Source organism: Brassica rapa, chromosome A09, assembly GCF_000309985.2.
Source record: "Brassica rapa cultivar Chiifu-401-42 chromosome A09, CAAS_Brap_v3.01, whole genome shotgun sequence".
Lineage (NCBI taxonomy): Eukaryota > Viridiplantae > Streptophyta > Magnoliopsida > Brassicales > Brassicaceae > Brassica > Brassica rapa.
This window is the reverse complement of record NC_024803.2, coordinates 2,422,230-2,437,744: the sequence shown is the minus strand read 5'-3', so window position 1 is coordinate 2,437,744 and position 15,515 is coordinate 2,422,230. Positions and strand designations below refer to the sequence as shown.

General features: G+C 27.7%; 1 long non-coding RNA gene across 1 annotated transcript; it reads right to left on the bottom strand.

The window, feature by feature from the left end:
* Positions 1-1,457: 1,457 nt before the first annotated feature.
* Positions 1,458-4,676, bottom strand: LOC117128452. The gene is made up of 2 exons (XR_004451751.1): positions 3,105-4,676; positions 1,458-3,025 (listed from the first exon to the last, which is right to left on the bottom strand). It is a non-coding gene; the product is annotated as an uncharacterized LOC117128452 (long non-coding RNA).
* Between the last annotated feature and the right edge of the window lie 10,839 nt (positions 4,677-15,515).

The window sequence follows — 15,515 nt, the reverse complement described above, 5'->3', positions numbered from 1 at the left end:
ATATATTAATTCATTTAAATTTAATTATATACCATATAAAATAGAAAAGTGATTGTTTGGATTAAAGAAAAACATATTGAAATACTGAATTAGTTTACTTTGCAATACTGAATCTAAAGGATGACAAAAAAGAAAGAACATTATATATTATTATTTTTAAGAAATATAACAATAAGTACTTTAAAATATGTAAATTATAAGAACATTATATATATTATTATTTTTATGTTTTATATATATTATAATATATTTTATAATATACATTATAATATAAAATAACACCTTATAATAAAAGGTGTTAATAAAATAATTTAAATTAAAATAATTTTAAGAAATATAATATATTATAATATAAATTGTAATATATATTATATTATGCATTATAATATAAAATAACACCTTATAATAAAAGGTGTTAATAAAATAATAATAAAATAATTTTAAATAATTTTAAGAAATATAACAATAAGTACTAAAAATGAGATATAAAAAGTTATTTATGTTATTGTCAAACATATATAGTTGTAGGGACTAAAGTGAAAAATTTATAGTGTTTTAAGAGGGTGAATAATATATCCTTAAATTTAAAGATATACTATTTACTCCTCTAAAATTTGAGGGGATGAGAGACTGTTTGGAGAGCAAACCCTTCAAAAACTTAGGGAATAAAGGGGTGTTAGAAATGCCCATAAAGCTGTTAAACTGAATATTCAAAAGGTAATTAGTTAAAATTAAGATAATTTTTAATAAAGTATCAGGGGAAAGGGACGTAGACAGAGTAGAACTTAAACCACCAACTCATTCTTCAAGATCTCAGACATGAATGCTTGTTTGGTAGTGGGTGAGAGAAGATTCTTCTTTTCAGGTAAACTAAAGTTTATTACTTTATTGTTGCATCTTAATGGGTTTTGTTATAAATAAAAACATTAATGATTTCGATATAATTGTGATGAAAAAGGTCTCGGTAGTATATACCTCGGGTTGACACTGTAAGGTTAAATAATAATATTGGAGTTGTGTTTCTTTTTGAGCATTATTAAAGTTGTATTTCGCACACCAGCTCCCGTATTTGTATTTTGCAGAAGAATTGTGAACCAGGCGATAGGGCTTATAAGAAAAACAAAAAAAAATTGTGAACCAGCCGTAATATTTTCGTACATTGAATAAACACACTTTTATCATTCAAAATACAAAATAAGAGAAAAATAGGCGAACATTTCAAATGCTTTTTTATCGCTACACTTTTAAGATTTCGGTATCACATTCTGGATTAAATTAATAGGTATGTTTATGATACCACAGTGTAGTAGGGTTAAGTAAAATGATGGTAGAACAAAAGTATTATTAAAAACTATTATCTGTTGATACATAATTAAGGTAAGGAAGCATCGGAGGAATGGTACTTGGGGGGATGAGGATGGGCACATGGGCACCACCCAAAACCAAAGTACATTTAAACCAAAAGCACTACAAGAAAAGAGATACCTAAAATCTTCTTTAAAACCTTTTTATTCAGTTTATTCCTTAAAAGAACTTACAAGAAGTTCACGTGTATGTTTTTACAAATATAAGTGAATTTTTCTTCCTTTCTCTCTCTAGGCAATGGTTAGTTTCTTTATTTTATTTTTTTTTGGTTATTTCACCAATTCTCTCTATTTTATTTTATTTTGTAACTGGAGCATTGGTTAATTTGGTTTTACAACATTCATGCCTCTGTTCTAACTGCTAGTTTGAATTTTTGTCCGCCTTGTGTTACGAAGATGTAAATGTATACACATAAATGTAAATAAAGTGCAGTGCACACTGGCATGCGTCTGCAGTTGCCATCAGCTTCGTCTTAAAAAAAATTGATAACTCGAAATATAAAATAAAGACCTTTTTTACTGTCCAAAAAAATAAAATAAATAAAGACCTTTCTATAAGATTTCTCTCAACCTTTATTTATTGCATTTTCTTAAATTAAAGCAAAAAAATGTGATATTCAAAGAAGAAAAATTAAAAAATGGATTTTTGTGTGTAAATTAGGTTTTGTTAATGAAAAATTGTGAATATTACAAAATAATTTTCTTTTTCTTATTGTATTTAAATTAGGTTTAGTTAATCATAGACCTCTTTGTTATAATTTTACCAATTAATTAATATTTAACAAACAAAAAAAACTTTTTTAATTAATAAAATAACACTAAAATTTTTTTTAGACCTATGGACCCATGGCAATTGCCTATGTTGCCATGTGTTAGAGCCGGCACTGGTTTCCATCTGCCATCCATGACGTTTGAGAAATATCGGAATCAATATATTTACAGAAAGGAATCTACTGTTAAGAAAACTAATGTTATACTAGCTATATACCTAACAGAGATATGTCAAAAAAAAACCTAAATGATTAATAGTTTGATACATCAAACAGTTTTAAAATGTACTCGAGCTTAGTTACTGTATGATTGGTGGTATAATGGAGTAAAAAAACGATAGATGTATATAGAATATGGCGGAATGTCACTAATTCGTAGACGCTTTTTTTTAGTGACAAAATATGAAATTTTATAAGTTTCGTAGGTTTAATCTAGATTTCGCCTTAGAATACTTATGATTAACTCTAACAGAAAATTTCTCACGGATCATTTTAATTAAACTAAAATTATTCCAAAGCAGGTTACACCATGTAGGTATTAAATTAGCGAAGTAGTATCATGAGCGGGTCCGGTTAGTATATATGCCTCCTATGTTATTCTGATGTGACGTCTTGTATCCTCCTCGGCGGCTCCGGCTTCGTTCCGGTGACGAACAGCAGTCATGCATGCTTAGATCTTCCGCCGTCGTACTCCTTCTGCCCGTGCGGTATTTTTTATTTTCAGTAACCTCTTCAGATCCCGAGAGTTTAAGCAGAGGTGGAGGGAAGAGACGACAACTTTTTGTGGTAAGTTGGTTTTGGGGGTGCTTGAATTGTTGGGGGTGCTTGAATTGTTGGGGGCGCCAATGCGTAAGCTCAGTGGCAGATGTAGGTGAGCCAAGTTGGTGGTACCTGCCCCCATGTTAATTTCAAATTATTTATAACATGTATAAATTTTAGTCGTTTTCCCTTACTAAAAGCATATTTTAACCTTTTTCTGTGTTTATATTTGATTTGGCCCCAACAAAATAAAATCCTACATCCATCACTGCGTAAGCTCATCGTTTATTGACCGACGGCGAGTCTTGAAAAAGATCTCTCCGGCAGCGACTGATTACGGAAACAATCAGAGACGGCTGGCTTGGCATCACCAACTCGTTATTCTCTTCTTTTCCTTCTTTGACGAGCCTCACCACTCATGACCCTTTATCTCAGTTACTCTTCTCAGTTTTCTAAAGATGTGGTTGCGCTGGTGTGTATTTTCTCGGCTTCTATTCTCGATTAAAATAAATTAGAATTTTTTTTGTTTCGTCAGCTTTTTTGTGGGCCAGAATAATTTTTAGGTTTTTTCCTCAAACTTATTAAAGATTTTTGAGCTTTTGTCTTTTTTTAGAAAAGAAACAATTAAAAAAAAATTACTATCAAATCATCTTTTACAATTATTTTTGTTTAGGTTCTTATAAACAAAAATTACTACTGAGTCATTAGTATCTTATTATATTTATCTTATTAATTAGAATATATTTTAACACATGTCATTATCATAAATTTAATTTCTACGTTTCACGATCAAGTTAATTAGCAATTTCGAAGAACTAGACTTTATTTTTTATTTTTTATTTTTTTTTGTCACTGGAACCAAACTTTATATAATATGATGTTTTTGTATTTCCTGCAACTTATGTTTTTCAAAAATAATTCAAAAAAAATTATATAAGAAAGTTTTATAAATGAAAAAGAAAAAAAAATCATGAGTGGGTCCGTACACCTTTCGGGTGAACGTCAAGGTGTGTTATGATAAAGGATACGTGTAATCACTGTCTTAGTATTCTCTATATAAGTCTCTATTGATTTTTTTTTATATAATCCTGGTATCAAGATCTCTCTTATTCCGATTATTCTACCGCGTCTAACCGGAATTGGCGAGAAAGGTCCTGAAGGCCAAACGGAAACTATATAAATCCGCTGTGGCCGGGGTTCGAACTCGTGATGACAGGCATCTCAGCCGAGGTTCCTTTACTACCAGACCACGAGGGCCGGTTCTCTATTGACTCTTTAATCCTATAAATCTGCTATTGCTCAATTTTATAGGAAATAAAACCAATGACGACGAGAGAGTGATGAGTTTAATGGGTTTGTCTTGGTGTGCAAATAAAGTTGCAGTGGAATGTGACTTGAAGCCAAGCGTGTATCCAAGCCTAGATCCTTAGAAAATGACATGACACACACATATTTTTACCATTTTGCATGTACGTGACTATCTAATTTGTACCACGTAATTTATGTGTTTGTCTCCATTATTAATTTGTACTAGAACTTGACCCGCACCCCCGTGCGGGTGTTTGATTTAATTTGTGTTTAACATAAAATCATAAACCGCTGGTTTAATTAAAAAATTCCATATATATTTTTTATGTTTTGTAATGTACATATAGAGTAGAATCGTTTATGTAATATTTCTCATATCATAATTGTAATATCAAAATAAATCAGCGTTAAAAAAGAGAATAAAATATATTATTTTATAATATAGATGTTTGATAATAATTTTTTTTATTTGTACATAATATTATATTATTTTTTTATAACTTAATGTAATTTGATGTAATTGTATAATTCATATATTGACCTGTTTTTTTTCTGTTAAGGAAAACATGCCCAAAATTTAATTTTTGCATTAGTTTTCTATGAATTATTATTAATTTTATGATATTTTATTTTCTTGAAAATTGAACTCTCGAAATTTTTATATTTGACTAAACTAAATAAAGTAATACTATATTTAAAATTCTTTTATATAAGATGTACTATATATTTTAGTTTTTTTTTTCACTATAAAGAAACAACAACCATTGTAATTAATTACTTTAAATTAATTTTAAATGTAGTGGCAGAATCTATAAATAAAAAATACAAAAAGGAAATATATAATTTATAATAAATGTAATGACTAAATGTGTAAATAAAAGAAAGTAATTAATCTGCTATCCATGTTTCCAAACAATTCTCATTTATGTTTTATCCTTGTTTCCAAACAGTTCTCATTTATGTTTTATCCATGTTTCCAAACAGTACTAAAAGGTACTTCAGTTTTAATAATATAGATGTTTACAGTTTTAACACATATTAAAACACTACTTTATTCTATTATTATTTAAAAAATGGAAATTAAAAATATCAACATTTGACCCCAAAAAAATATCAAATATGCATCAGAAAGTATCATTTAAATTAAATATAGTTCGACAAATAATAAAACATGTAAATTTTAAATTTGTATAAATGAAATAGCAATTTATATTTTAAAATAGAAAATTACTTCTAAAATTTTCATATTATGAAACAGATAGTATATTTAAAAAAATTATCTTGCATGTGTAATTAATTGGCTAGGTCTAGTTATACAATGGTTGGGATTTTGAGATAAACCCGATTAAACAAGAAGAATATAAAAGTAATTAATGAGAAATTTTAGTGAGAAATTCTCAACTATTTAATTGTAAATAACTATTTAAAATGTTTTATACTAAAAGATTAATATATATTTTTTTGAGAAAGAAGATTAATATCGTTCTAAACTCTAAATATGTGAGATATTAGTACTAGTGATGGTATATATAGTATTATTCTCTTTAAATAACAATAAAGATTTCTTAAACCCAAAAAAAATATTCACTTTGCTTATCCATTTTGATTTTGCATGAGAATTTTTATTCCATATCACTCTGCTAAATGGAGTGGCTGATGAAAACAAGATAAACTAAGGATTTTCTTTTTTTGCTAGCGTTGTACACTTGTGAACCTTGGCGTGTCTCCTGGAGTTGACGTTTGTTCATGCGTCCCATCTTTTTCGTTTACCAACTCGAATAGTCGCACCTACGCAGACATCAAGATCTCATTTGCTGAGAGTTGACATTGTTAGCGGCCACGGCTAAAGACAGTTCAGTCACTGCTTTTGTATGAATACAGACGTAGTCCTTAGATAGAACCCGCTTTTAGCCATTGTCACTTTTGTATTTATTTTTTCAAAATCGGTTCTAATAATATCATTATAAATTTTAGGATTTAGATCCTAACAGTACGGACTTAGGAATGTTATCTTTCCCATTTAATTAAGGTTGTCTGCCTTTTTCTGTTAAATAGCTTTTAAATTAATTTTTGATATATAATACAACTTCAAAATGTGAAAAAATAAAAGGAATTAAAGCCATTGAGGAAATATTTGCTTACAGACCAGCACAAACTTATAACCGGAAAACCTAATGAGAACATAGCAGAATTTGTTCCTTCTACTACTTTAATTGTTTGTGTTGATTGATTGCTCGTAGTAGTCTAATATACAACTGGAACAAAAAGTAATAGTGTTAGATACTTAGATATATTATATTTCTGTAAAGTTGTAAAACCCAAAAAGTCCAAAAATATTTTAATATGAAAAACTTTTTTGTATAAAAAAGTTATAAAGATATGTGTCGGCTGATTTGGTAGCTTTAGAAATATATGTTACGTGAGGAAATGAAATTATTGCAGAAGGCTACAAGAGCCAACAAATGTGAGGGAATTCAAAACATGTACGTTCTCCATTTCAAAGAGATGTGGCAAATTAGGCACCTTCCCGTCTTTTGTCTTGGTCGAAATTAATCATTAAATATCTATAATATTATTGTTCTAATCAGGTTGTTATCGTTTCTCTATAAATAACTTGACATTGACTCAACTTTTGTTCAAATCGATTTTGTAACCTGATCTGAATCCCCTTTATTGGGATGAGTAAATCTTGTTTAAAAAAGAAAATTGACATCAAGTTTGGATCTTTCACACTATAGACGTCGATTATATATACATGACCCGTGCACTCATAAATGCAAATGAATGTTCGATGTGATAAATCGACGTATATCGTGTGAACCACCATGGAGGTTGAAATACTAATATACAGGTAATTAATAGTTTTTTTTTTGTTTTGAAAAAGAGCTTTAAATTATACAGGTAATTAATAGTTAGATGTACGTGTGCATAGATGGAGACCAGAGGAGGAATGTCCACCCACACGCGCACATTAAATACTCGTATTAGACTATTAGTATATGCTTTGATCTGCACATCACTGAAAATCGAAGTCGGGAATTAATGGAATTAATTATTCTATTTTTTTCAAAGACTAAGACCATTTTATAGCGGAGTCTAGTGAGTTTTTAGAGTGTGGATCCCATAAAAATGTTAGGAATCGATCACAAAATATATGAAATAAGAAACGATTTTAGGGTGTTTATTGCACTGTTCGTGGGTTCTACTAACACGTAGAATCTGCGATTGGTTAGTTTTTTATTTTTTATTTTATTTCAGACTTAAAAAAAACATCAATTTTTTTTTAAGAAACCGGCAGCAATAATCATGCTCTAACATTATTTTATGGAGGCTAAACTCTTAATTTAAAGTTGTAGCGTATAGTACATTGAAAATCTCCAGTTGCACGAGTGCCTCTTCTTTGTCCCCTTTGCTCCATCCCTTTCTCTCTCTCTCTCAAATATTGCATTTCGACTGAAAATAGTATCATTAATAATAAAATAGATGTTTGAGTGAACATTTTCGTATTATTATATGTATATCCCGTGCGTATAATGGATCCAAAATGTGTTGTTGATTGGTTGGTCCTTTGGTTGTGTTCGTATTGTTCATGCATGTGTGTGCATATACAATAGTTTATTAGCTGCTGCTTTAAATTTATAAATCAGTACTTAGACATTCATAAAAACATTGTTTAGCCAGTCTGGACTTAGTTTTAGTCACAAGTGGTTGAGATATAACAGATTATCAGTCTATTTTCTGATATTAGTTGGAAAGCATTTTATACTCGGATCATACAATTTGAACCAGTCCATTCTGTAACATTCTAAATGTGTCAGCCGATAGAAAATATTTGGTACAGAAGTTCATGCGAAGATATCCAAGACCAAAGTACGGAAAAAAAGAGTTACGGTTGTTTAGCATGCCCACGAGTATTCCACCAAAATATTTTTTAAATAACATGTTACTCTTTTACCTTACTTCAATTATAATTTCTCAAAAATCTAATAATCTATATGTTTTAGGGTATTTAAACCGAGGTCCAACTACTTTCTAAAAAAAACAATATCAACGACCAAGCTCTATGCTTTCAAAGGAATTTTTTTTTTTTTTTTTCAAAGGAAATTGAAAGCGTAGCTTCATTATTGTCTATCCAAATAGTATCAATTTTGTTTCCCCTTTATCCTCAGCCCTTACCACTAAACTACTATTATTTGGATATAACTAGGGATTAACCCGGGCTACGCCCGGGCGTTTTTATTTTTTTTCTAATTTAAGATGTTAAATTATTTATATTTAGGTTATGATATATATTTATATAAATGTTAAGATGCATGTCATAATTAAAATTTATTTTTAAATTTTAACACGTTAAATTAACATATTTTTTACTATTTAAATATTTTTTGTAATTTTGTTGGCTATCTAGTTATCATATTTAGCAAAACTATATGTTGAGTGTTAACAAAAACGTTTTAGATATTAAATTAAACTGTTAAGTATTTTCGGATCGACCACATGCTCAACAATCAATCGATCCGTAAAAAGATGGTCGATCTCCTTGGCCAGGTAAGTACAATTTTAGCAAAAATATCTTTGATTTTCAGATATTAAGTATATAACTATTCTTTTTTAATTGTATTTTTTGATTAAATTATTGTATTATAATGTTTATGTAAATATTTTTTGTGATGTTTGAATTTGTGTTGTCCGTATACTTAACCTAGATGATATTGATGTTTAACAATTTATTGTTTTCTGGAAATAGAAAATAATGATATATCAAAACGTATCTAATACTTGGTAAATGATAGTATAATGTAAATTATATCCATTATTCGAAAATAACCATTTGTTGTTTTTTATTTTTTTTTTAAATCAGAAATTATTTTTATTTAAAAACATTATTCATATATAATATAATAGTTTAAGTTTGGAAGATTAATCTATATATATAAATTATGTATATTTTTTAAAAAATAATTTAAGATATTATATATTGAGCAACTGAGCAAAAGCTGAATTTCTTATCTTGAAAATAAAATATTTATATTTTTGTCTTCATGTTATACTCACCAATCCATCATTGATATTTATAACTCAGTATGTTTTTAAAATAACATAGTTTTAAGTAATAAACAAATTTAATAATTAAATTCATCACCTATAATGTTATATAAACTATATTTGAAAACTCTTTAAAATTATATTTTAAGCATAATATTACTATTATTTAATTTAAGTTATTTTAAGCATAATATATGCTAAACCAACTTAAATTATATTTACAATAGGACCATCCTAAACGTGTTAATAAACCAAAAACAATACTAAACCAACATGAACCAATATCTAATTCGGCGTGGAAGGAAGTGTTTCGGGATAAATGCTTGAATGGTTATTAACTGTAATAGTTTGATCATGAAATAGTTAGTATGAATATTAACAACAAAATGATGGATTAGATTAATTTAAATTTGTAAGAATACCTTTGAGTCTATGAAAAGCAATTCAATTCCCATGAATAAGTTTGGCTTTTGGAAGTTGCGGGTTTCCCAACAATGAATCCACCTAACAAAAAGTTCGTTGTTATAAAAAATCTCCTTCAAAGTCATTAAAGGTTTTTGGGACGGCAATAGTTGATGGTGGAACCATTTTTTTGCTCGAGTGCTTTGAAGTTTTCCTTGATAGTATGAGGTTGATGTTGATGGAATAATGAGTTTTGTATGGACTTTCTTGACTCCCTCTGTTTCAAAATACATGAAGTTTTAGGTTGGGACACAAATATTAAAACACTTGTTTTTTATCTAAAAGGTATCACTAAAATATAAATTAAAAATTATTCAACGAATCACAAAACATACTACAAAATATAATTGGTTACACAGTTTTTGATAAAGTTAAAAGATACCTTGAAATATGAAAACATCATCTATTTTAAAACATCAAAAACTCTCTAAAACATTATCTATTTTGAAACGGAGGGAGTGCATTTTAATTTTTTTTTGTTTAATGTGGTATTTTCATTTTTATATAACTTACTACCATTTTAAGATATATGTACCTTTAAGATAGATGTTTAAATCTTAATGTACTTTTTCCATTTTTTTAAAATGTTTATTTCCATTTCTTATATTTTTTATTTACGTAATATCTATATTTTATATTTTAAAATAGATATTTAAATCTTAATGTACTTTTTCCTTTTTTTTAAATTGTGTATTTACTTATATTATATATTTTACATTTTAAGATAGATGTTTAATGCTTAATGAACTTTTTCCATTTTTTAAAAAAAATTGTGTATTTACTTATTATTATATATATAATTCATATATTATAGATTTACATATTTACTTATTATATATTTTCCTGTATATGTATTTTCATTTCTTGTACTTTTTATTTACTTAATATCTCTATTTTACTTTTTAAGATAGATGTTTAAATCTTAATGTATGTTTTCCATTTTTTTTTAAATTGTATATTTCTATTTGTTATACTTTCTATTTACGTAATATCTATATTTTAAATTTTAAGATATATTTTTAAATCTTAATGTAATGTTCCATTTTTTAAATTGGGTATTTACTTATATTATATATTTAATTTTTATTTATATTGTGTATTTCTATTTCTTATACTTTCTATTTACTAATAATTTTATATTTTAAGATAGATTTACATTTTAAGATAGATGTTTAAATACTAATGTACTTTTTCTATTTTTTTAAATTGTGTATTTCTTTTTCTTATACTTTCTATTTGCGTAATATCTATATTTTATATTTTAAGATAGATGTTTAAATCTTAATATAATTTTTTCCATTGTTTTTAAGTTGTGTATTTCTTTTTCTTATAGTTTCTATTTACTTCATATCTATATTTTACATTTTAAGATAGATGTTTAATATTTAATGTACTCTTTCCATTTTTTTAAAATTGTGCATTTACTTATTATTGTATATATAATTCGTATATTTATATATTTATAATATTTACTTATTATTTATTTTTCTATATATTGTATATTTCTCTTTCTTATACTTTATATTTTATTAATATCTATTTTTTATATTTTAAGATAGATGTTTAAATATTAATGGATTTTTTCATTTTTAATGTAAAACGGCAATGTTTTAAAGAAGAACTTGGACAAATAGTCAAATAGTTATATTTATGTTTTTTTTCTTTTTTTTTATAAAATGGTAATGTTACATTATGGAGATAAACTGTTCTTTTTTTAGTGAAAAATAGTAATTTTACATATGTTTAATGTAGTTTTTCCATTTTTTTCATGTTGTATGTTTACATATTATTGTTATTTTTAAATGTAAAATGGTAATATTACATATGTTTAATGTAGTATTTCCTTTTTTTTATGTTGTATGTTTACATATTATTTATTATTTTCAAAATTATATATAATGTTTTTTTTACAAAATAGTAATGTTACATTATGGAGATAAGATGTCTTTTTTTTAGTGAGAAATGGTAGTCTTACATATGTTTAATGTAGTTTTTCTATTTTTTATGTTGAAAGTTTACATATTATTTATTTAAAATAAAAATGTAAAATGGTAATCGTACATATGTTTAATATAGCATTTCCATTTTTTATGTTGTATGTTTACATATATTTATTATTTTCCAAATTATATATAATTTTTTTTTTATGAAACGGTAAAGTTATATTATGGAGATAAGCCGTATCTTACATATGTTTAATGTAATATTTTCATTTTTTATATTGTATGTTTATATATTATTTATTATTTTCAAAATTATATATAATGTTGTTTTTACAAAATAGTAATGTTACATTATGGAGATAAAATGTCTTTTTTTTTAGTGAAAAATGGTAGTCTTACATATGTTTAATGTAGTTTTTCCATTTTTTATGCTGTATGTTTACATATTATTTATAATTTTCGAAAATTAGTAATATTAAAATGTAAAACTATATTTTATGCCACGTGTCATCTTTCGGGAGAAGTTTTTTTTGCTGATGTGGACGCTCTATGGAGACTCAAAAGGTCCCTTTTATTAGTAAGGATTTCTATGTTTTTAGTTCTATTCTAATAACTTATATTTTTATAAATCTCTTAATTAGTAACATGCTCATTTGGTTTAGAGAAAAAAGTTGAACATAGTAAGAAATTAAAGAATGTTATTTGGTTTGTCCTAGGACTGGGATTCCGACCGAACCGCACCGAAAAATTTGGTTTCCGGTTAATTCGTTCGAAATTTTGGTAACAAAATTTTATTTTTTTGGTAACAAAATTTTATTTTTTTTGGTTTTTGGTTCGGTAATCGGTTATTCCAAAAAAATATTTAAAAAATTCTAAACCAAAGAAATCAAATCCAAATTAAAATACCTGAAATAACTGAACCGAATTAATCAAAATCTAAACTGAAATTAACCAAAATTTTTAAAATTTTATTCAGTTTGAGCCAAAAAATTAACTGAATTAACTGTAATACCGAAAATTGGTAATTTTTTGTGAAACCGAAAACAAACCGAACCAAAATTTTTTTGATTCACTTTCGATTGACCCGAACTAACCGAATGGCAAACTAACAGAACCGAATTAACTGAAGAAACTGAATCCGCAGACCTAGTTTGCCTGGAAGTATTCGACGCCTTTTGGTGAGTGGGATTTTTTTTTTTTTTTGAACAACAGAAATAGATTCACTTAATTAAATGGAGAGGGCTTTAGAGGTCCAATCCAGAAGGGTTCATACATAGGCAGGCTTTGCCAAAGAGTCTGCAAGCCCATTTTGGTTTGTTGACACAAAAGAGAAAGAAACAGAATCGAAATCAGAAGAAACAATCGAATCGACACCCGATAAAATCTCGTAGAGTTCTATCGATGGAAGATTCGAGTTGATGGCTGTAATAAGCCCTTGGGAGTCTGAGCGTAGCCAGATGCGTTTGTAAGATTGATCCGAAGCGTGTCGTAGAGCTTCTCGTACCGCCAACGCCTCCGCTATGAGAGGAGAATTTTATAATTTCCTTATACAGTGTATATAGAAAAGCATACTATATGTGTATGTATGCATGTATAAGTGCGATGATTGAGTGCACGTGTGGCTACTAGCGTCCACGTATTCACGTCTTTATTCGCTGAAGTTGACCTCTTTGTCTCCTCTCTCCCCCCGCTCGCTGTCACTGGCTCTGTTATCCTTCATGGACTTTCTTCTATCTAAGAGCATTTCCAATTCAAAACACTATTATAATGTCAAGATTACATCATTTTAGTGTAGTTTATACACTAAAACGTTTTTTTCATTTCCAACCCAACTCCGAAACATTATTTTAATGTGATTTTTACACTAAACCTCTTCAACCCAACACTAAAAGTTCACCATTTTAGTGCAACACTATAATTTCACACCAAATTTGGTGTAGGATTATAGTGTTACACTAAAATAGTATAATTTTTAGTATTGAATTGAAAAGATTACATTAAAATAGTGTGAAAATTATACTAAAATAATGTTTTGAGTTGAATTGGAGATGGCCTAACTGGTCTAAACTGGTTACTCTCTGATCTGGTTAGGTAAGATAAAACCGATAAGACCATTACTAACTCATGTTTTTTCCACTGAGTATCTTAAGTTATTTGAATGTTAATAATACTGTAATAATAATTATTATTATGTTTTTACTAATTTATTCTAAACTACAAATGAAACGATTTACATATATCATAATACCAAGAAACAAAATCAGTAACGAAGATTCTAACATATGTAGTACGTATGGTTTGATGCGAAACAATTTGGATTATATAACTACATTTGGGAAATCTACTTTGGCATTTGGATGGCATATGTCTTTTTATTTTCCTGATAGATTCTGCTAATCATTAATAATCATCTCAAAATCTTTATCTCCGCTGATCCTATGGTCAATTTTTTTTTGTTTGTTTGGTAAAACCATGGTCAAACTTTTGAAAATAGGAGGATTAATTTACTTCGTTAAACAAAGATTTGTAATATTGATAAGTTCGAACTTGTGAAAGTAGAGTTCTACCAGCGATTATGCACATGGCAGTCCACTACCATGTTCGAAAACTCGGGTGAAAGTGGCCACCTAGCCAGCGATTATGCACATGGCAGTCCAGTACCGTTGCAATATGCTTTTAGTCGGGATGTTAATCGGAAGTTTTTGTAAACACATGCTTTTATTTTAACTAATGTTAAAACCAAGTTTATTTTAGTTGGATGACTAAGATCTCTATATATGTTTGGTAGAATTGAATAATAAAAGGATGGAAAAGATGAAAACGCTGAAACAAAAATAGAGCTGCTGTTTTTTTAGCAAAAAAAATGCTAAACAACTGGAAGAAGTAAAAAAACAAAAAGATGAATTTTTCCTTCACTGTGTGGAGCTTAAGCAAACTGACACATCTTACTCATTGAGAAAGTGATATTCAAACGTGTTATGGTAAGGTACATGAGCCGACCAACCAATCTTCTATACACACCAGGCTCATCCAGAATTAGTTTATCAGGATCATGAAAGGGTTTCGCACTCGAAGCCATTGGAATAGAAGCTGGTACACCAATTATCGTAATTGGTACCATTAAGTACTTTAAAAATAGTTGAAAAACCTGGATTATAATCAATGAGATAGAATGGAGAGTGAATGCATCGACAATTCCGTTGGTGTGATTGGTGAATCTGGTGGTGAAATCTTGAGATTGGAGGATCTCCCCAATGATGTCGCTTTCCTAGATGATGACAAATTCTCCTTCCAATCACCATTGGAAAGTGAAGCGTGAGTAGAATATAGTGAGGTTTGAGCCCCACTTCTCTAATACCATGTTAGTTGAGCTCAATCTCTATGGAGAAGAAGATCAAATGGAAAGTATCCCCTATATATTATTTGAGAAGCATTACAACTTCTTTTTGTAGCCACATGTCATCGCTAGGTTGATTTTTAGAATCATTAGAAAAATATGTTGGTCCATCTAATTATATAATAAACTTTTTATTAAATTAACAATAAATTCATCATTAATGTACTTTATTATTTCCTTTAATAAAATTTACGGAATTACCTAATGTGGCTAAAGTATATATGGCAATTAATGATTTTGAATAATAAAGATTTGATAAAAACAAATTAGTGTATCACTATCATATTTGTTTAATTTAAAACTATTAAATAAATTAAACAACCACAATAACCATATAATAAAAATTTAGATTTTTCTGTATATGTCATATTTTGAATTTTTGAAAACGACTATAAATTACTAAAACTGTTAAAAACCTCACATTCAAATTTTGTGATCTATGGTTTAAAATTTCTGTTATGAAGAA